The sequence below is a fragment of the Dermacentor silvarum genome, chromosome 4, assembly GCF_013339745.2.
Source record: "Dermacentor silvarum isolate Dsil-2018 chromosome 4, BIME_Dsil_1.4, whole genome shotgun sequence".
Classification (NCBI taxonomy): Eukaryota; Metazoa; Arthropoda; class Arachnida; order Ixodida; family Ixodidae; genus Dermacentor; species Dermacentor silvarum.
The window spans coordinates 183,379,781-183,400,376 of NC_051157.2; the positions used below are offsets into that span (position 1 = coordinate 183,379,781).

The window sequence follows — 20,596 nt, forward strand, 5'->3', positions numbered from 1 at the left end:
ATTAAAATTGGTCCAGGGGTTATTTCAGAAAATAATTTTTGCGTTTTACATGTGTTTGAATAGGCGGCGTCGGAGTTGGGCCCGAGCTATAAGCTTCCTCTTAAGATAAAAAATTCGTATATAGGCTACCTAGATCGAAGCCTTCTTATTCAATAATGGACGTCGTTCAGCAGCAGTAAACTGCCCCGTGTGTTCGCTCAGGAGCGTGTGCCTCGGCGCAACAACCTCGGCTCTCCTGCACCAGGATCACGTTCGTAATAGTCCTCACTTGAATTGATTTATCTCCTTCGATACTCCAGTGAGTGTTGGTACTTCTTGCATTCGATCAGTAAAGAATAGTCGACAATTTCGGGTAGTAAATTCCCGAATCGAATACAAATGAAATAGCAAGAACTGTTCGATTCGTAGTTGGAATTTCTGGCATTTGCACCACCCAAATTAGCTACGAAAGACTTCGCAGTTGAAGAAAGAAAAGTGGTGCGGTCGGGTGGATGACATTTTTTCCCATTAATGACACTGCCAATATATAACATAAGAACTTCTATCAGACATAGCACGTTTCGTACGTAAGTTTTACCATCAATGTGTCGCCCAACACTGATTCTTGCCACTCGTGTACAGCGCGAGTGGTCCAAAGGTCTCACAGGATGTTTCTGCGACGGCACCGCATTAAGCACATGACTTCACACTTACCACCCTTCGGTGATTAAATCGTCGCCGATTTCGCGAGTAATAAGACGAGCTACGCAAGCAAGATGAAATGCGGCGCGTGCTACTCAATGGACACAATTGTTGCTCCAATAAGGTGGACAACTGTCGCGCTGTAAAAGTGTTGTAAGTTCGGCTATGTAAGACGGGCTGCTTTTCCCTTCATTATCCAGGTATTTGGAGCCTTCTCTGTGCTCACGTAGCAAGTGACAGCTCACGTCACGTACGGTTAAATACGCTATTTATTTATTTATTTATTTATTTATTTATTTATTTATTTATTTATTTATTTATTTATTTATTTATTTATTTATTTATTTATTTATTTATTTATTTATTTATTTATTTATTTCAGTGTGCTGCAGGCCATACTCGGGCCCGAGCAAGAGTGGATTCACATAAAAAAAGGCACAGCCAAGGATGAGTACTGTCGATAGATGCACTCCAGTAGACAACACGCTCTGCAAAAAAAAAAAAAAAAAAAAGCAGAAAAAAGGAAATTTAAACAAAAAGCAGGGCACATGGTGAACGCTTTGGCGAAAATGAAAACAGTGTATGTAGTCCTGGCACAAAACACACCATATACAAGTGTTAGAAAGCCGTGAACAAACAACAAAAGCGTTGGAATCCAAGTGTCGCGCTAGCTTGATGCAAGGGTAGTCTGGCAGTGGTGTGACGAGCCACGCGCGATGTTTGAAGCTCATTAGCGGGTGAGTTTTCATTCCAGCTTTGGCGCGATGCTTTCTGTCGCCGACGAGATGCACTGGCCGGCGTCAAAAATGTCGCCAAAACGCGCCCTGCGGTTCAGCCATCGCATACACAGCACACGCACATAACAAGCGTTTTTAACAGCGAATTTGTTTAAACAGGAGGTAGTGCGGTGGTGTACGCCCGAGATGTGGGCCGATAATGGAGGTAGTGCAGAAAGGGTCCAAGGGCAATGGCACATATCTCTGTGAACTAGCGAAGCTGTTTAAGCTCGAGGATGGTCCGTCGAGTGTATTCCGCAAAACCTCCACCTGGTGATGACGTCACCATGCGTTGCCTAGCAACGCTTCGCTTCAGCTGCGCCGACCGCGTGAGCCTCGCCACAGCTGCGTCAGCCGTGACGTCGTCGCGCGCTCCGCATCGCTTAGCCTTCCTTTGCCGAGCCATGACGTCACCGCGCCGTGCGGAGTGGATGCCGCGGCTGCGCAGAGGCGCAGCTAAGCCATGACGTCACCGCGCCGTGCGGAGTGGATGCCGCGGCTGCGCAGAGGCGCAGCTAAGCCATGACGTCACTGCGCCGACCCACGGGATATATGTAGCTCTGCGTCGCCGCCGCGGCGACACAAAAACCCGGCCGTCTTCGCGCCGAGCACATCGCCCCGAAGTCGAAGAAGAGCGTCACTCCCGAAGAAGAGGAACCGCGGCGCGAAAGCCGCCGCGCCGCTACTCGAGAGCGAGTGAGACAACTTCGGTCCGATCCCGAGTATCGCGCCGCCGAAGCGGCGGCGAAACGTCGGCGATTCGCAGAAGATCCGGAGTTACGAGCCCGCGAAACCGAGCAAAAGCGTTTGAGCGTCCAGAAGCGTCCGGATACTATAATGACCGAGTGTTCGTTGCTCCTTGTACTGTCGATGATTTCGGGGTGATATTGCGCAAAACGTGGCCGAGACTGGAAGCATAACCTCGCAACAACTTGGCCGAACCGAGATAAAGCTAGGTGGGGTCGCCAGGTAAGCTGTTTGCCCAGTCTTCGCACCACTAGTGTGAAGATGCCCCTAGTTCTTTTTCTTTCTTTCTTTTTTTTTTCTTTTTAGCATTAACAGAATTTGGACGATCGCCTACAACACATAGCACAGTTCTACTTATTCAGCTGGATGACTCGAAGAGGCCGGACACTATTTGCACAAGAAATAAAAATGCATTACTGACTATTTCACAAGATTGCACTAATCAACTCTTTAACTGAATTACTTTAAGCACATTGCAATTTACAAACTGTATCCAGTAAGTTCTCAAGGCACATTCGCTTGAAGCTAGTCGTTAACCTGGAGCCAGTTTTGTGGTAAGCGCCGTCAAACTTGCGGTAAAAAAGCGTTGATCCAATGATTTACCAAAACATTTCTTTACGCATTAAACGTCATAAATAATTAGCATAAATAATTAGAACACCACTGTGTTTCTTTGCTTATTTTGGGAACGAATATCTTGATACTGGTGTCATCCTCCGAATTCATTTCAAATGGATATGGCTTTCGAACTCGCCGGCTACAATTCGTGAATTGCATGACGTGCGTAGACTAATCAATTTCAAAAAAGTTGATTAGCGATAGTATGACAATTAGTCGTTATTCATTTCACTTTGTGGCGCAAATACCGCCTCTCACAGTAGTCCAGCTCGAGGAGTAAAACTCTTCTACATGCATGGGTGATCAAAAAATATATTTAACTTATAAAAAATGCAGACGACCCTTATAGTAATCTTCACCCTGTTGGCTCCAAAGGTGTTTCCCTGTATGTCCCCTTTTACCTCACTTCTTTTCTCTCACTGTGAGCGTCTGCTCGGCGAAGTGTCTTGCCAAACGCGGAAACCATGCTCACTATGCCTAACTTCACACTTGTAGCCTAGAAAACAGAAAGAAATTCGGCAGAGACACTTAAGACTGCTTACGTGTGGTAATGCGAAAGCATTATATCGTTTGTAGACCTCGGGACATCACGAACGCGCTCATTTTACACACCCATGACGTGGCGCCACCTCCTCCCCATTGTCTCCGCCATCACGTGTGCAATCACGCACGCACTGGGCACACCTTTAGTAAGGCAGAACCGCGGAGCTGTTGTGGCTTCGGGGAAGCGCGCTCGTCTCGCACCCCGGAGGGCCGGATTTGATTCCCACCCAGACCGAAATGAACTAAATTTTCTATTCAGAGCCATTAATTTACTTTATTTGCACGAACCTCCCTGAGAGATGTCACCTCAATCCGAGCATTTTTGACGTGTTTTTACCCATTGCAGCGTCGGCCATTTTTGGTACCATCTTTCGGCCACGCCGACGCAGACGGATTTTCGCGTAATGGGGCATATAATGCTGTCGCATTAATAAGCTTCTTTCGTGTGATGCGTAATGCAGGTACGACTGCGCCTTAGCTGGCGCCGAACAGCGCTGTGGCATGCCCACGGCGCAGGCGCTACTTGAGGCGATGCGCTTCCTCGGTGTACGCCTGCATCGCGTGGTTCCCGGTCGCCATACCAACGTGGGCCTTCCTGACTCCAGAGGGCTGTTTCTCGGGCACACTGGGCGAGCTGCAACGCCGGTGAGCATTCACGAGGTGTGCGGCGCGGTGGGCACCTCGAGCGAGCCCCTAACTTAACTTGTCTGCCGTGGTCTCATTTGCACGCTCCGAGTGACATCAGAGAGGAAGACAGTCGCCGAGCGGAATGCTGAACAGTTTGATGATAGAGGGCGGATGAGGTTGCTAAAGAAGGTTGAGGTTGCTGAAAAAAGCAGGGTCCTGCATATTTCGCTTGGCGTGTTCGAAAAAAATAGTTTGCTCTTAGCCTCTTACCGCTGCACTGTTCCTGATAAAATTTTGCAGAAAGGTCACGTTTTGGCGTCCACGTCATTTAGTGCAACACTTGGAAGAATTACGCGCGTATTTTTCAAGACAAGAATGAGAAACTGCTTTCGTCTAAGCGAAAAATGGCGTCTGCAAAGCCGGCCCTATATATAGCACAGACTTCTGTCGCCTCCTGCCGGCAGTAGCAAAAAGGAGCGGCTACCGTGTAAGCGGCCGATTTGAAGATGCCATTTCGTCTGCTTTATCATATATGATCTCAACATGTCCTCGCTAGCTTTGTTGCAAAACGAACAGAATAACGCATTTCTAATCCAAATGAACTTATTTTGTCCGCAGATATTTCCTGCAATGGCTTTCGTGTCACATGTTTGTCTATAGTCTGTTTGTCTGTATGTTTGTCTGTTTGTCGTGTCGTCTATAGCGCCTACATGCCCCATGTGCCAAGGACGCAAGACGCCACCTCAATATGCCACCGGCCCCTTGCAACCTTTACCATGCCCCGCCCGAGCGTTATAGGGTAACTCCGATCGCGTCCGCATTAACCTATAGGGTCCGCTTCTCAGTATTTCAAGCGCCAACCGCTGGGTTATTAGAGCGTTACAGCTCAGCGGGTTTACGGGCCAGCGGAACGAGCGGGCGAACGGAGAGGGCAGCGAAGAGCCGCACGAAAAGAAGAGCTTTAGCTCACCGATCACTCGCTCGGTTGAACTCAGTTTCAAACTGAGTAAACTGAGTAGGGAGCCTACACACAACGCCGTTTTAGGGTGGTGAAAGCCTTTGTAAGGGCACTTGCCGCCGCCAGCTAAATTGGCGGGTTAAATCTGGGGCACAAAATGGCGAAAGACCAGGGTTGTGATAACTCCTGTTGGCAGAATAATCTTCTCTTCTGTTCTGTCACCATTCCCTGTTCGATTTATGTTGCATCTCGCGAGGCCGGGACTCGAACGACACATATTTTAAGCAGTAGAGAAGCTCCTCGGAAGTGGACGGTGCTTTCACCTGGACTTGTCGCTGGCAATCTTTTGTCATCCCTAATATCACTAGTGACACGACAGAGGAATATAGAAGCAGCCGAAAGACCACATTTCCTGCAACCCTTGATGACGTGAAATTAATTAACTTCTTTTATTAACTTTGGCCTCGGCAGCCAGAGACGAATGGCGCGTCTGAGCGCCGTACACGGCACGTCTATGTTTTAGTTAAGACTAGTAAGTACAGTCTTTATTACAGCACACTTCGCAAAGCACCCTATATATTATGTAGAATTGGAAGGCAACGACAATGCTTAATGCAGTTCACATTCTTGGCGTGAGATAATGCTACCACGAGCACGCCATCGTGCCTTATAACTTGTTGCTTTACATATGTCGCACGACATGCAATAGAAAAGTAAGTTTGATGTGTTAAAATAAAAGGAAAATGCAACTAGTATCTTAAAGGTGTATGCAGGTTTCTTGTGCGCATTGGCGCAAAACTAAATTAAAGAAATTTAGTAGATTGCGTGTCAACATGAGTACATCAGAGCGTGACAAAAAAAAAAAAAAAGAAGTCAGAAAGACTGGGGACCAAAATGGCTACCCACCAAATTTGGCGGTAAATAGCGGTCAAAATGTTGGTGTTGTCACCACCCTAAAACGGCGTTGCATGTAGGCTCCCTAAAACTGAGGGCTTTGCTGCGCCACCTGTCGAACAAGGTTGGAGTTAGCGTCAGCTCGGGGCCAAGCGCTCGCTTCGGGTTCTCGATCGCGGTCATCCACTTCAAGTCATCGCCAAACGGCCTTGTTGCTGAAACCTCTCGCAGTATACAGAGGTCCTTTTCAGTGGTGAACCACATCTGAGGCTTCTTCGCCTGGAGGCGAGCCAGCGCCGCGTTTGAATACGACGCCGACGACATGCGGCTGTTCGCGCGGTTCGTCGCCATGCTTGTTTCGCAAAAACGCTGGTCCGCTGCGCGCACTCCGCGGGGGGGGGGGGGGGGGGGAGAGAGGAGGAAACCAGCGGAGCGAAGGGCCCGCTCCGTAAATGCTGGCCGCCTCAGCGTATTAGCCATGGAGGTCAAAAATACTAGGAGTACAGTGTACTAGGAGGGAGTGTCACGTGATTTCGCTAGCCTCGGCAAGCCAACCTCCTCTGAAGCCACCCCTCCCTCTCTCAGGGGCCCCGTGCGCGGTGCCTTTTGGGTAGGAATAGGCCCACAAGGTTGCCGGAACATTCGTGATTGTTTGGTACGTGGTAACTTTTAGTGGCGCCTGCCGTCACAGGCTTGGAGGCCCGTATGCGGGTGGTGGTTTTCTGCTACTGCGCGCGTCGTTTTTCGCTTCAAATGCGATGCCTTGAAACGTGGAGCAAGACTGGGGCGTCTGACTCATGAAGACAGAAAATTTTCAAGGCGTCACTTGCGCTTACCACCGCGGTTAGTTGAGTTGCCAGCGCTCGCGGCTCGAAACCCGTCCAGACGCCCGAGTGAGGTCTATTTTTCCCACGTACTCAAGTTTCGTCAAATCAGCCGTTGTGCACCTTAAGCTGTGGTGCGTATTATCTTGCTAATTTTTCATCCCGCTGTCTTGCTCCTAGAAAGAAACGAGATGTTTTGAGGGACACTTTTTTTTGTCGCATTTTCGCTTAATAAAGGCTGGTGTGCGTGTTTTATTTTGAGAGAAATGATTTTTGTCACGCTACCTAGAAAGAAACGAGGTGTTTTTGAAGGATACCTTTTTGTCGCATTTTCGCTTAATAAAAGGCTCTGGTGTGCGTGTTTTATTTTGAGAGAAATAAATAGCATTAGCCTGCATTCTAAACGCCGAAGTGGTCGCCGTTTATTCAGATTTACGTGTACTATTTTGCAAGATAGTGAGGTGTGACGACGCTGTTGAGAGGCGCCTCGGGGATCCATTTTCGTTATATAATAAAGCAAATGGACGGAATTTATGCATTATCTGGAGTTTATCCAGCTGTTTTCGAATGCGAGTATAGCCTCACAGCATAATTATGTCCAAGATTCAAACACTGCCAGGGGGACCCTTCTTCCTCTGCTAGTGTGAAACGGCATGAAAACTGAATACATAGCGGCAAGGGAAAAATGGCAGCATTCATTTGCACTTGTGGATTCATTGTGTTGCTGGTGTACTTGTACTATGGAAAGCACATTTTTATGACAACAGTAATTGTTTCATTCTTTATTCAGTGTTTATTGCACCTAGAGAAGCCAGAAGATTTCACACAAATACAGAAGGAAGCCACATTTATAATTTAAATGAAGTACATTGCAAAGATAATACACAAAAGAAAATTATAAACAGCAAGTAGGAAAACTTATTGGGCCACTGCTCTTCGTTATCAGTATTAGCATACTTGTATGCCACAGGGCATTTGTATAATAATGTTATACAAAGTAAACTATATCACACGTAGTATTGATACCTTTAATAAAACTGGTCAATGGGGATCAGCTGTCCTTGAATGTAGCTGCAGTTTTGCTTACAATACCTTGTATGCAACGCCTTCAATACAGGGCTATAATTGTATAATATTTATATCTGCGCTGTCCTCACAAATATCGAAAGGCTTCGGTGATTGTGCTTGTCAGAAAAGTAAGTAATACATATGCAGAAATAAAAAAGAGTGGTAGTTCACAAAGTCAAATTTGAAAGAATTGATGTGAGGTCAGACACACAAATTAAGTATGTCAACATTAAAATACAATGCATTTTGCTGCAAGTAAAATGTACAACAAAGCTTATGTTGTATCACATACCTACAAAAAAGTTAGCACCGTCGAAGCTGAGCCAACACACCGCAAAATTAGGAGGCGACGGCTCCATTACGTTGTGAACCTCAAATGAATGAATATTTCATGGTATTTAAAACACTGTTTAAATTTTAGCGGCTTCACCATTTCCTGATTAGATTTATCTGGTAACTGCTATCCTTTTGACCATGTGATGTTTTCTTTGCTACGGTTTTTGCAATCACTTATATATATGTTTGTTATTCCCAATAAAGATTTAGTTGTGAGTTAGCGCTCGTCCTGTCTTCTTCCGCCTCCGTCCGTGTCTTCTTTGCGCTTTTATCAAGAATATGTTAAAACACTCATTGAGTGGTATACACCAAATATTTGTGGTTACAGTGAATCTGGCATCATAAAAGGCTATTGTAAAGCAAATGAACAGAGTGAGCACATTAAATTATTTCAAAAATAGTAAAACCAACGGTACTCCAGGTAACAGTGGCAGATTTCCACAAAGGTCAGGTAAAATATATACAAGATAAACATTAAAAAAACATTGTCATCCTCAAGCGTATACTTAGCTCACACATAATCCATTGAGAGCATTCACAGCATGTCCATGTCATCACACAGTTTGCTCTAGTGAAATGTAGGCCAGCTAACCTACCGTCATTGTCCACACTGTTTAGCTTGGGCTGAACAGAACAATTGTTAAAGCATAATTTGCATGCAGGTGATTCAAGCTACAGCATTCAGCAAGACAACAAACATGTACTTGCAGAATTTACAATAACGTATCACATTTTCCCTCTATAAAAGTTTAACATCTCCATACAACGCTCTTGAACAATATATGCACTTTACAAAGTAACTCAAAAAACAAATGCATTAACATAAAACCTGGTGGGACAGCTGAAGTTGATGGATAAAGGAATTAATTGTGTGGGCTATCATGAACATAATTCACCCACGAGAAAACTTGTGTAGCAATTCTTCCAGTACTGCGAGACACAGGCACCCAAGCTCAGACACCCTGCCTGCGTCAGCAGAGTAACCATGATCCTGTAAAATTGCTTCTGTGAGTGGTTCACTGGCTGCAGGGCTTCTCTGAGGGGCAGTGAGGTTAATTACATCGATGGAGTAGGATTTTTTCAGAGGAGCGTACAAAAAGAATTTCGATGTGTTCCAATAGAAAGCAATTTCCGCCATCATTGTCCTTGACCTCATTGCGAACTATCAGACGCTTCAATGCTGCTGCAAACTGCTTTGCTGTTGGGTTGTCATTGCAGCCCCCAAATGATTTCATTGCAGCAAAAAGTAACTCAAGGTGGTCCTGACTGAGCTTGGAAGTCAGAAGATATGCTAATAGGCGATTTTCTAGGCCAAGTGGTTGTATAGACGGTTGTCTAAGCACACCACAAAGCGAATAAAGCCTGTCTTTTGGTTGGTCCCTGTCATTAGTTTACCAGCTGCAGACTCCCTAAGCCAGCAAACTTTCTTTGACATATAAGTTCTTTCTTTGACATACGCAGTGACAGGAGCCACATTTTCAGGACACAGCAGTCCTTTCTATTCTTTTTGCCTTGGATGTCTTGAATTTAAAATGTCAAATGCTTTGTTGACATGTCTGATAAACTCTTCTGTTGGCAAAGAATTTGAAAATTTTGAGTTTTTTGAGCTCTGCAGTCACTAACAGCATCTGCTACTGCTTGACTAAACGTTTGAGCCAACAATGAGACTTTCATGGGCTGGTTTTTTCCAGGTAATATGTGCTTGCCTAAGTTTGTTTGCCAAATGTAGGCCCTCTGTGTACTGGATTTCATGCAGCTCATCAATGTGTTTCAACAATATGAACTGTTTGTTCGTATCACAATAGCCTTTTTATCAAACAGGGCGTGCCGCAGTAGCTTCAACATGTGACAGGGATCCAACATGGCAAGGAAAAGCTTTGTCACTGGATGCGGAAAAGAAGCATCCAGCTCAGTCAGGTCCATCTTGCAGCCAAGGCTGTGCAGCAATGACAAATTCGCTGCAGCGCCATTGCAGGTCAAACTCACAATGTGTGCACCTTTTTCGTGAGTGGAGCTAGTAGCTTGCAGCACCAAATTGCGCCTCTGCTCACCATCAAGGCCATGCACTAGAAAGTAGCCAATCGGCAGCTTCCGTCGGCCATTGATTGCAACAAGCATTAAAACAAATGCATCTTTGGCAACTGGAAAGCTGTCATAATCGACATCAATGCCCATGTCAACATATCCATGGAAGCTTTTCCCATCCCACACCACTTCTCTGAATGGCCATCTCATCCACAACCAGATTGCATAATGTGGAGATCCGTGCTTTACCTTGATAGCCAATGCAGTCATTGCCTCTTTTGAAAAGCCAGCAGCCCTATCAATGGATTTATATCATTTACACAGTGTCTTTGGATGCGGGAGGCATGTGTTGAAAACAGCTCGTACATATCTGTATGCTCTAGGGGAATAAAAATGCAAAGTCAGTGCAAATGGCCTTAGCTCTGGCGAGTAAGCGGGTGACATTGCTGGCACCAGACTTATGTGGCAGTTGACGCATGAGCAAGTCTTTTTGCCCCACCAAGACTCTGCAATATGGCGACATCCTCATTTCCTAGAATGCGATTGTCAGATAAAGCTTCCATGACATCTTCGAGATGAGCAACCTTTTGAAAAAGCTGTTGATGGGATTGCCGTAGAGTCTTCATATTCTTCTTGGTCGCAGTTTGTAATTATGTAACGCCATACTTCATGCCTCAGAAAGGCCTTTTCAGGTGCGTCTTCTGCTGGCTGTGGCTGCAAAATATCACACGCTGTAACAGGTTAATGAGCGACCAACATGACACAAAGCACGTACGCAGAACAAAGTCCTTATTGTTGTGGCATACACTCTTGTGCAACCTATGAATATAATGCTTAATTTTAGGTCATTACCTTGGTCACGACGGTTTCCGTTTACACTTTTGTGAACTTAAAAACTGTGGGAGCATAAAACTGCCATCCACACGAGCTTGCTAGTGCCAATTAATTTTGTTTTTTTATTTATTTGCTAAATACTGCAGGCCCATCTGGGCCCAGGCAGGAAAGGTAGAAGTACAAAACAACTAACACAGAAGAGGCCAATGTAGCATAGTTCAATAAGAGATGTTTCACAGAAGCCTTTAATTTGAGTGGGCAAAATATACTGAGCTCATATATCACCGCTCATTGTGACCGATCGAACATATAAAGAGCATAGAAAATTGTGAAAAACCTGTTGGTCTTCTAGTTATTGTGTCATTTGAACGGAAAAGAGAAATTTAAAACGGATTATTGACCGCTAATTGGTGTTTAATGCAAACTCTCAGGAAACTCATACCGCTGCGGACGAATATGAATGTTTCAGTATTTAATTAGATGGTTGCCATGATCATAAATGTTAGTGTCCAAGTGCGGTTCACTGAGTGACATTTATTATGCTTCAGCTATTAAAGAGTTGCCACAAAAATATATGCTATTTCACTTGCAGTTACCTAAGGAAACAAGTATGTAAAAATTGTAGTGGTCGAGTATTATCCTCACCATAGTATGCCTTGCTGTTCGAGGTGTCACTGGGTTGTGTGTAGGCAGTGCTGCAGAAGCTTCACCCTTGAGCGTCTTGGAGGGCCTTGGACTGGGAGACTGGACAAAATACACCAAGTGCGATGAGGAGGGACTGCTTACTGCAACATAACTTGAAATTGCTGACCGTGCAAACGAAACACCAGATGCACAGTTGAAGCTAAAACCCAGGACTAATAGCGACACCATTGGCTTCATTTAAAATTTAAGCACAATAATGACCAGCAAGCAGGAAATTGTTAGGGAGATCAGTGGCTGTGGCTATATACTGTATTCTTTATCTACTCTCCCAAAAAATGTTGATAAAACTTACCAGCACAGTTGGCATGTTATAAATTTTATTTCGGTTGCAAATGTTTGAGCCTAGCAAGGGTGTTAATAATGTGCGTAATGAGAGGACATGGCTGGAGTTTAATTCAGAGAAAGAGTGTGTTTTCCTTATTCCAACTTACTGAAAAAAAGTGGTTTTTCATCTTACATAACACTGCTTTGCTGCAGTTTGTTTTATTTTCCTTATCTTGTACTTATCCTAGATTGACTAAAATGAGATTATGATGTAGCATATATGGCTTTCATTCATTAGCACTTGCTTTTGCCAGTGTTAACAATGAAATTTGAACTCATTATGCTTGTCACCTGTGTCAAAAAAGGGCTGCAATGTAGCCAATGATAGGTTGAACAGTTCTATCTTTCTCTTCATTCTGAGGATTACTAATAGATCTTTTAAATCTGTCGAAAACATCTTACAAAAAGCTGTATGAGAGTCTCATATGCATTTTTGAAACTTAAATAATTACTTTAAAGGTGAAATACAAAATATATATTACAGGGAAACACCAGATTTTTGCAAAGCAGATCATAACATGAATGAACCAAGGCACACATGTGAGAAAATGTCTTAAGCAAGCTCTGTGATCATTACGACAATCAAACATGCCAGGACATGTTGGATTTCGGAAGGCTGATCAGCGATGTCTGAATCAGTCAAGGACGCGCTAGCAGATGTAGCAGTACCCTCTGCTAGCACATCAATCAGACAAGCCCTCAGAGACGTCCATATCCATTGTGGCTTGAGAGAGACCTGCCTGAATATAAGAAAAGCATATTTCACTTCAGGAATGGTGGGGTACATCTACCACAGTCATGAAAAAGGTAGGATCAAACTGGGAACATGCATTATGGCTGCATATACAGCTGTGCATCAACTTACTGGCTCAACTCGATGCTGTTATGTTCCCGTGGATGTAGCTGCTTCACTTTAAGGTTGACGCATTGCTGTGGCATCGTCCTTAAATTTGCAAGCGTCTGCAGTTAAAGAATAACCCACCAGATATTTTTAAGGTCCAACAATAACATTTGCTGTGGAATGCATTTACACAACCTTTGCAGAGTCATGCAAAAGACCTCGCATGATCTGTGCATGCTTTCCCTACACACCGCATCTCCTTGTGTAGAAAACTATGTTTGATCTAAGTGTGCTTGTAAAATACACATACAGCTAATTGAATCTTGGGGAAAATGGAGCTGTAGTAACTTTGCAGTGCATGTTTCACACAAAAATATCAAATATATAGCTGTAACACATACATAATGTAATGTAATGCCCCCTTTGTAATGCCTCCAGGCCTTCAGGGTACTACTAATAAATTAATGAAAATGATGTTCACTCCTGTAATTTAAAGTAAGAGTGTGTTATTTCATCTCAACTGTCATTTACCTGTTGTTTAAAATATGTCAACCAACATCATATCTTCTGAAAAAAAAAAAGAAAATGATATTTAGCCTCAACATGGGGAGTGATTGAACTTTGCAACATGATTTTTCAACTTTGCACTCACAAGCCGAGTCACTACGAGCAGAATATTCTCTACAAAATTATTGTTCTTGGTGACTATTGCAAAATTTGGTATGTTATGTGAAGACTAATCTTTCATGGTTTCTTCAATTAATTAGTTTTATTGCAAGTTTGATTGTTTTCAGCCACAAGAAATACATACAAAATTCAGTCAATAATAATTTTTATAGCAGAAAATGTAATTATTCGACAATAAATAGTTTCACATCGTGGGCTTTTTAGCAGTGTACGCTAGCTGATAAAAGTACTTTAAGGAGAAATAAATATTTAGCACTTAGTGGGAATTAAGACAAAGTTGGAAAAAAATGGCTTGAATAGTATTGCACCACTATTTCGTCAGTTATAATTCACACGAGCACGTAGTCACTAACGATCGCGAATATTGCAGTTGCATTTTCATAAATAACGTTCATTGTGCTTACCTATGGAAGGACAGACCATCGCGCAGTTTTTCTGTTCGATTAGGGCATCCTGGCACACAACACTTCATCATGCAGGTGCGCCTGCTGCTGACGGGAGTTCTCGCCGGTCTGCTAAGAGGCCGAAGGCTTTGAGCAGATCCCGAGCAACAGTGTCGACTGCGCTACCTTAACTACGGGCCGGCACAGCCCTAAGTATGTTCGGAGTCTCCGGCTCGCCAGTCCATCCTTGGGCACAAGACGGGACGAATTTTTTCCCGTAGGGAAACAGTCGCTTCGGACCCGGTACGCTCGCTTAATCGCCTGCACATTTTGCGGGGGCGAAAGGCATCATTGTTTCCCAGAAGACGTCGTCAAACGCAACGAATCGTCGTCGGAAAGGTGGCTTGGTTGCCTTCACACGGTTGGCGAAAGGTTCCCTCGTTTCCCTGAAACCACACCGAAACGCAATCAGTCGCCCTTGAGGTGGTCCTCCCGGGTTGTTGGGCGCAATGCCGGTTAACCGACGCCTTCGTTCGCAACAGCCTTGGCGCCTGTCTGCTAATTAAGCGGCGAGACTCAACTGCTTCACAAACTCGAATTCCTTCACTAACCTCGGCGCGCGTTTGCCACGCCGAGTATGTGCGCATATTCCGAAACCCCCGCAGCAGGCGAAACCGAAGCCACCGAAGCGAGCCGAGTAAAATCTACCGCTTGCCTATCACGTGAGGGCCTATTCCCCATCATCCCATTCCTCTAAATTTTTTATGACTAGGCTTCAAGATTGTCACGTGACGCTCCCTCTTTTTTTCCTCTTCTTCCATGGTATTAAAGGGAAACTGAGACATCCACCCAAATGTAGCAATTTGCTACAATGGAAACCCAACCGGGTTCCTCGAAAGAAAGCCTCGCTGTTGAAGAAAAATTCGTCCTGGTCCGGGACTCGAACCCGGAACCACCGCCTTTCCGGGGCAGCCGCTCTACCATCTGAGCTAACCAGGCGGCTAGCAGATGGCAGGGCGAAGTCGAATTTGTCGACAACTCGAAGCAAAGGCAAGTGTATGGTCCAACCAAGGTAAACCCAACCGAGGAACCCGGTTGGGTTTCCATTGTAGCAAATTGTTACATTTGGGTGGAAGTCTCAGTTTCCCTTTAATTACTTATCTCCACCTAGCGGATTTCCGCTGAACTATTACGCCATCCATGGTATTATTGGCGAGAAGTGGCGCCCTCTACGAGTGACGTTACGGCCAGGACGGCGCTCGCTTGGCTGCTGCGTGTGCTCTTTCCCTTCGTGCATGCTTGGGGTATTGGTGGCTCGAGCCGTACTTATTGAAGGATATGTCGGCTTCTTTTTACTGTCATGTCTGAACGGCAGTTTCTTCTTCAAAACCGCGAGTCGTGAAAATTTGCGGCGTGGATATCGCAAGCTATGTAACATTGAAGGGGTCTACCGGTTTTGCAATGCGTATATGCGCAGTGTCTGTCCATAAACTTTGCGTAAAAAGAATGTCTGAAATTTCAACACACGAAGTTTGTGTATGATGCTCCACGAAACACTTAACATTCCCTTAGTGCTTAGCTATGAGAGACATTACATTTTACAAGGAAGAAAAATCTTGGTATTGGTATTTGGCCAGTTTCCTTCCAACACGCATGTTATAAATGCGTGTTAGAAGTGAAGTAAAGATAACAGTGAAGTGAAGTAAAGAATAACAGGAGCCGGCACAGAAGTAGTTGAATATATATATATATATATATATATATATATATCATAAGAAGCCAACAAACAATGACACCAAGGACAACATAGGGGAAATTACTTGTACTTACTAATTGAACTAAAGAAATGATAAATTAATGGAAATGAAAACGGATGAAAAAACAACTGTCCGCAGGAGGGGAACGAACCCACGTCTTCGCATTACGCGTGCGATGCTCTCACCATTGAGCTACCGCGGAGCCGTTTTCCGATGCACTTTCTGGGGTATTTATGTTTTTACAGCTAGAACTAATCCGGCGAGTGTTAGCCAGCGCCACCACGGTTACCTTTCTTCTCGTATATACATATACCAGTGCAAACAAATAACAGGTATTTACAGACGTTTCGGCCGGGGTCCGGCCTCCATCAAGAGTGTCTTAACACCAGCGAAGGCCGGTTTTTCGTAAGTGCTTCTATTGTTTCAACTATATATATATATATATATATATATATATATATATATATAATACATACACGCTCTTCGCTCTACCTCTACTACGTGACCGGCTTCTCACACTTCGCATAATCTTTTTTTGCACTTTGACACGCCTAATGCTAACGTATTAAAAAAAGAAGACGAATATCAGCTAAGGCAGACACAAAGGAAAAGAGCGCTTCTGGTGTTTGTTCTGGACCTCACCTTTATTTGCATACGTCGGTTGCGGCGCTGTAACTGAGGTCGCATTCGGTGAGTAATCGAGTCTGTGCTATGGTCAACGATTGAAACGCGAACATCGGGGCTCGTGGTTCTAGAGGAAAGCGACTGGTGCGAAAATGTATGATCAATTCTGATTTGCCACGATTTATGTTCGTGACAAATCGCGGTTGGTCGTAAATCTTGGCTCCTTTTCATTTCTCCTTATAGGCTGCCCGAAAACCATGCGCTCAGCTGTTTGCCTTTGAATCGTTCTCTCATGTAGCCTTTCAAGAGATTGAAACAAACGACGGTCTAGCGGGCTTCTGTCGGGCAGCTTGAAGCCGCATGCGCCTCGTGTCACACGCAGGCATTTCGACGTGCACCTCAGCGACCTAGCCCTGGAACTCGGGCGGTTCCGTGCTTTTCTGTTCATGGAGGCGGCTTACCTGACTAGCCTTGACTTCGTGTACGCTGTGCCGGCCGCGGACTTCGGGCCGGGAGCCGAGCAGTTGGCCGCCATCCTACCGCTGCGCCTGTGGCTTTACGCCATCACTGCTGCGCTCGGTGTGGCAGCGATCACGACAATCCTGCGCGTTCCTCCGGTAGGCCGTGCCTTATTCTCTTGCCCCGTTGGACAATTTGATTGCAATGGTGCCTGATTTCGTCATAAGACCAGCAGATAGCCACTGGGGTTATATTAGTGAAATCCGATGTTATCATTGACGGGAACAGATAAAGAGGGTAGTGGCCAGGAAAGTTTTCGTTTTTCCGGGGGGGGGGGGGGGGGGGATGCCGACCAGCTTGTCGAAACCTACCCATATATATATATATATATATATATATATATATATATATTGGCCCATTGAAAAATCCAGTTACTACTATATATATATATATATATATATATATATACCCTCTATCTAACAATTTTCTATTTCTAGCTTTATGGCGAATGCACTTATATCGACACTTCAGGCAAATTGTCGCGGTTGTCGTCACCGTGATGTTCCGCATCAAATCCAAAAGCGATATAAATGAGCTACCCATACACTGTGGATGCGGGGAAAAAGCACGCAACAGTAAGCCGAAAAGGATGGCGGCTTGATGGCAATATTTCCCACCCGCTCAATATTCGGGTTAGTTGTAGGTCACATAATCAAACGCCAATGGGAAGGAGAGCACGCGTCTTCTCTAGCCCTGCCGTATAGCTGTGAATGACTGTGCGCGGCTGACGCTTATGGGGCCCGCGTGCCATATCTAATTGTTAGTAACCATTGGTGGGTGCAATGATAAAGGGCGACCAGAGATGGCTGCTAACTTCACGCGCGCTGTCTTCCTTGCCGGGCTGTCTTTCTGCGCCCCTAGGGTTGCAGAGTTAAGAGACAGAGGTCATCGCAGATCACTCACACAGGCCGTCAGTAGTGGACATAAAAATAGGCAGATAATGATGATGAATCTGATTTTCAGAGTTGCGGTGAATCGCGCGGCTGTACGAACCGTTCGCCTCCGCTGCCGGCGTTCTTCACAATGCTTGCGTTGTGAAAGCGATTGCTGGAGGTCATCCAGTGAGGTATTTACTGGTTTACATGGTCCGTGCATTACACTATGCCTCCTATTTTAATTTTAGGTGAATTTTTACTACAATTTATATGGTCGCTGTAACTAACGTATAGACTCGTGTAAGGGCCACACTTTTTTGTCGCGATTTTGACGAGCCTTTCATGGGACCGGGACAGTTGAGCTCATTTTCCAACTACGAGTATCAAATCCGCCGTAAACCTCCGCGATCGCCTCCTCTCGACATCCAGTAGCGACGCGCGAAAGAACGCTGCACGCAACAATTCGCTGTTGAGCCCGATTAGAATCGGCGCATGGAACGCAATTGCTTCTCGGTTAGATATCTTTTTTTTTAATATTGGCTGTCAAGTTATGGGTGCGGCCCTCACACAAGTGCGATCCTTACACGGATTTACACGGTAAGAATCTTCCTTCGTGTAATTGTCTTCTACTTCGCTATCACTAATACTGCTTCGCCTTCTCGGCCAAACTGCACTCCTTTTTATTTTTTTAGTACTTTGAGTCCGAGTATAAGCGCTGCTGCGCATGACTTCTAGACTTCTTTTATTCTGATTTTGAGTGAATCCGGCTTGGCATCATTTCGATTACTGAGTGAATTCTATATGCAAGGTGTTGCAGGGAACAGTTTCCAAAATTTTTAAAGGTGGCCTGTGGCAGATAGTACAATTCTAGTTCATGAGCTCGTCTACTCGAAGAGGCGGGCATTACGTGCACAAAAAATTGGAATGCATAATCGACTAATTTACAAAATTAACCAATTAAGTTTTTGGCTTATGGCCCATGGCCTCATGCCTTATGGACCATGTTGGCCCACCTTATGGCCCATGTTGCAATTTAGAAATTCTAGCCGTGGAGTGCGGATCCACATTGAACTAAATCTCAGGCTGACACCAGTGTCGAGATATTAATTCTCTAACTTTGCGGAGAAATACATTGGCGTGCCAGTCACTTTCTCAACAAACCGTCGTTTTATGCATCAAAACACAAAAGTATGAAAACAACACATTATGGGATTTTACGTGCCAAAACCACGATCTCATTATGAGGCACGCCGTAGTGGAGGACTCTGGAGTAATTTAGACCACCTGGGATACTTTATAACGTGCACCTAAATCTAAGCATACGGGTGTTCTAGCATTTCGCCCCATCGAAATGCAGCCGCCGTGGCCGTGATTTGATCCCGCGACCTCATGCTTAGCAGTCCAACACCTGTGGGGGTCTTCCCCAACCCGTAGCGCGTGTAATCGCAGCTACGTAGGGTTCGGGCGAATAAGGCAACCAGCGAGTCAACTCAACAACGTTTATTGCTGTCAGCAATAAAACACACTTGTAGAGGGAAGTCCGCTCTGTATAACAACTAATAAAATAGGCTTGCCTCGTCGCGTGTGGTAGTCACGCGAACGAGGTCACTCACGGCTTTCAGCAGGTAAAAATCCGTCCAGGCAGAAGGTCAAGCGAGGTCAGAGAGCCCGGGGGTCTCTCGGTCGCGCTCTTTTATGCCTTTTTGCCTTTCCGCGAGGGGAGTGTCCTCCTCGCCCGCCGGATGCTTTCCCTCTTCCCGCGCGGCACGCGCGTCGCGAGAGGCGAGCGAGAACCGGGAGAGGGCAAAGTGCATTTCTCCCGTGTTCGCCCGGCTCCCGCAGCGCGCGGTGTGCGCGCACGAGATGTCCACCCGGCTGCTGTCGCGGGCGCTCCGTGCGCCGGCGACGGGCGAGCGCCCGCGGGAGAAGGTGGCAGCGTGTGCTCCCCCACACACCATAGCCACTAAACAACCACGGCGGGTAAGCGCAAAAGTAACTGGAACGCCAATGCATTTCTCCGCAATGTTCGGGAATTAATATCTCGAAACTGGTGCCATCCTGAGAATTAGTTCCTAGTGCATCCGCCTTGCGAATTCCACGGCTAGAATTTGTAGATTACAACACGGGCCATAGGTAATATGTTAGAAACCTAATTGGTGATTTTTTAATTAGTCGATTATGCATTTCAATTCTTTGTGCAAGTAATGTACACCTCTTCGAGTAGACCAGCTCATGAACTAGAATTGTGCTATCTGCCACAGGCAACCTTTAAAAATTTTTTTGAAAGTGTTTGCTGAAACACCCCGAATTTATGGCCTCTGCATGCAAGATGCAATGTTTCCATCCCTAATGCGTAAATGTTGTAAAAAATTAGAAGAGCTTTTTTTTTCTTTTATTTTGTCGCCAGTCGTTAGCATTGCCTACTGGAAAGAGAATCAATATTGCGACACATATCACTCACGTGCTTTTTACACGCCGTTGATAGAAGAGTCTGCCGAAGGGGTCACTGAAATCTGCAGGTTTTTTTCAGGGTCAAAAAAGCGCGCCAAGTAATTTGAAGTGAGGTGAACATACATCAACATATTCATTCTCTAGGTATAGGCTATCCATTTAGTTGGCTACCTCCTTCTCTTTAAAAAAATATAATAAACCTTGTCCTTTGTATATATTTAAATGTATTGTGTCTGTGCGTAGTGTTCTTAGCGGAATTTTTAAAAAAACACGGATGAGGTAGCCGCCGCTGGTGCTTCTAATGCGCTTGTGCTCCTATTGTCAGGATTTGTCGAAATAAAGCGAAAGCATAAATTAAAAGCCGTACACGTCCGCGCCAACAATGGTGTCGTAAGCTTTTAGCCACAACAAAAGTGAAAATGTGGAGGCAACGCAAGAGAATCCTCAAATTATGTGGGTTACAGAACTCCGGTAATGACATTTTAGGGGCGGGGGGGGG

The 20,596-nt window shown here is 45.1% G+C and overlaps 1 protein-coding gene across 1 annotated transcript in view; it reads right to left on the reverse strand.

The window, feature by feature from the left end:
• Positions 1 to 1,072: 1,072 nt before the first annotated feature.
• Positions 1,073 to 20,596, reverse strand: part of LOC125944608 (uncharacterized) — a 38,425-nt gene continuing 18,901 nt past the window's right edge. Inside the window, exon 3 of the mRNA XM_049665122.1 lies at positions 1,073 to 1,169. The gene's annotated coding sequence lies outside the window, so the exon portion shown is untranslated. The remainder of the gene's footprint in view (positions 1,170 to 20,596) is intronic.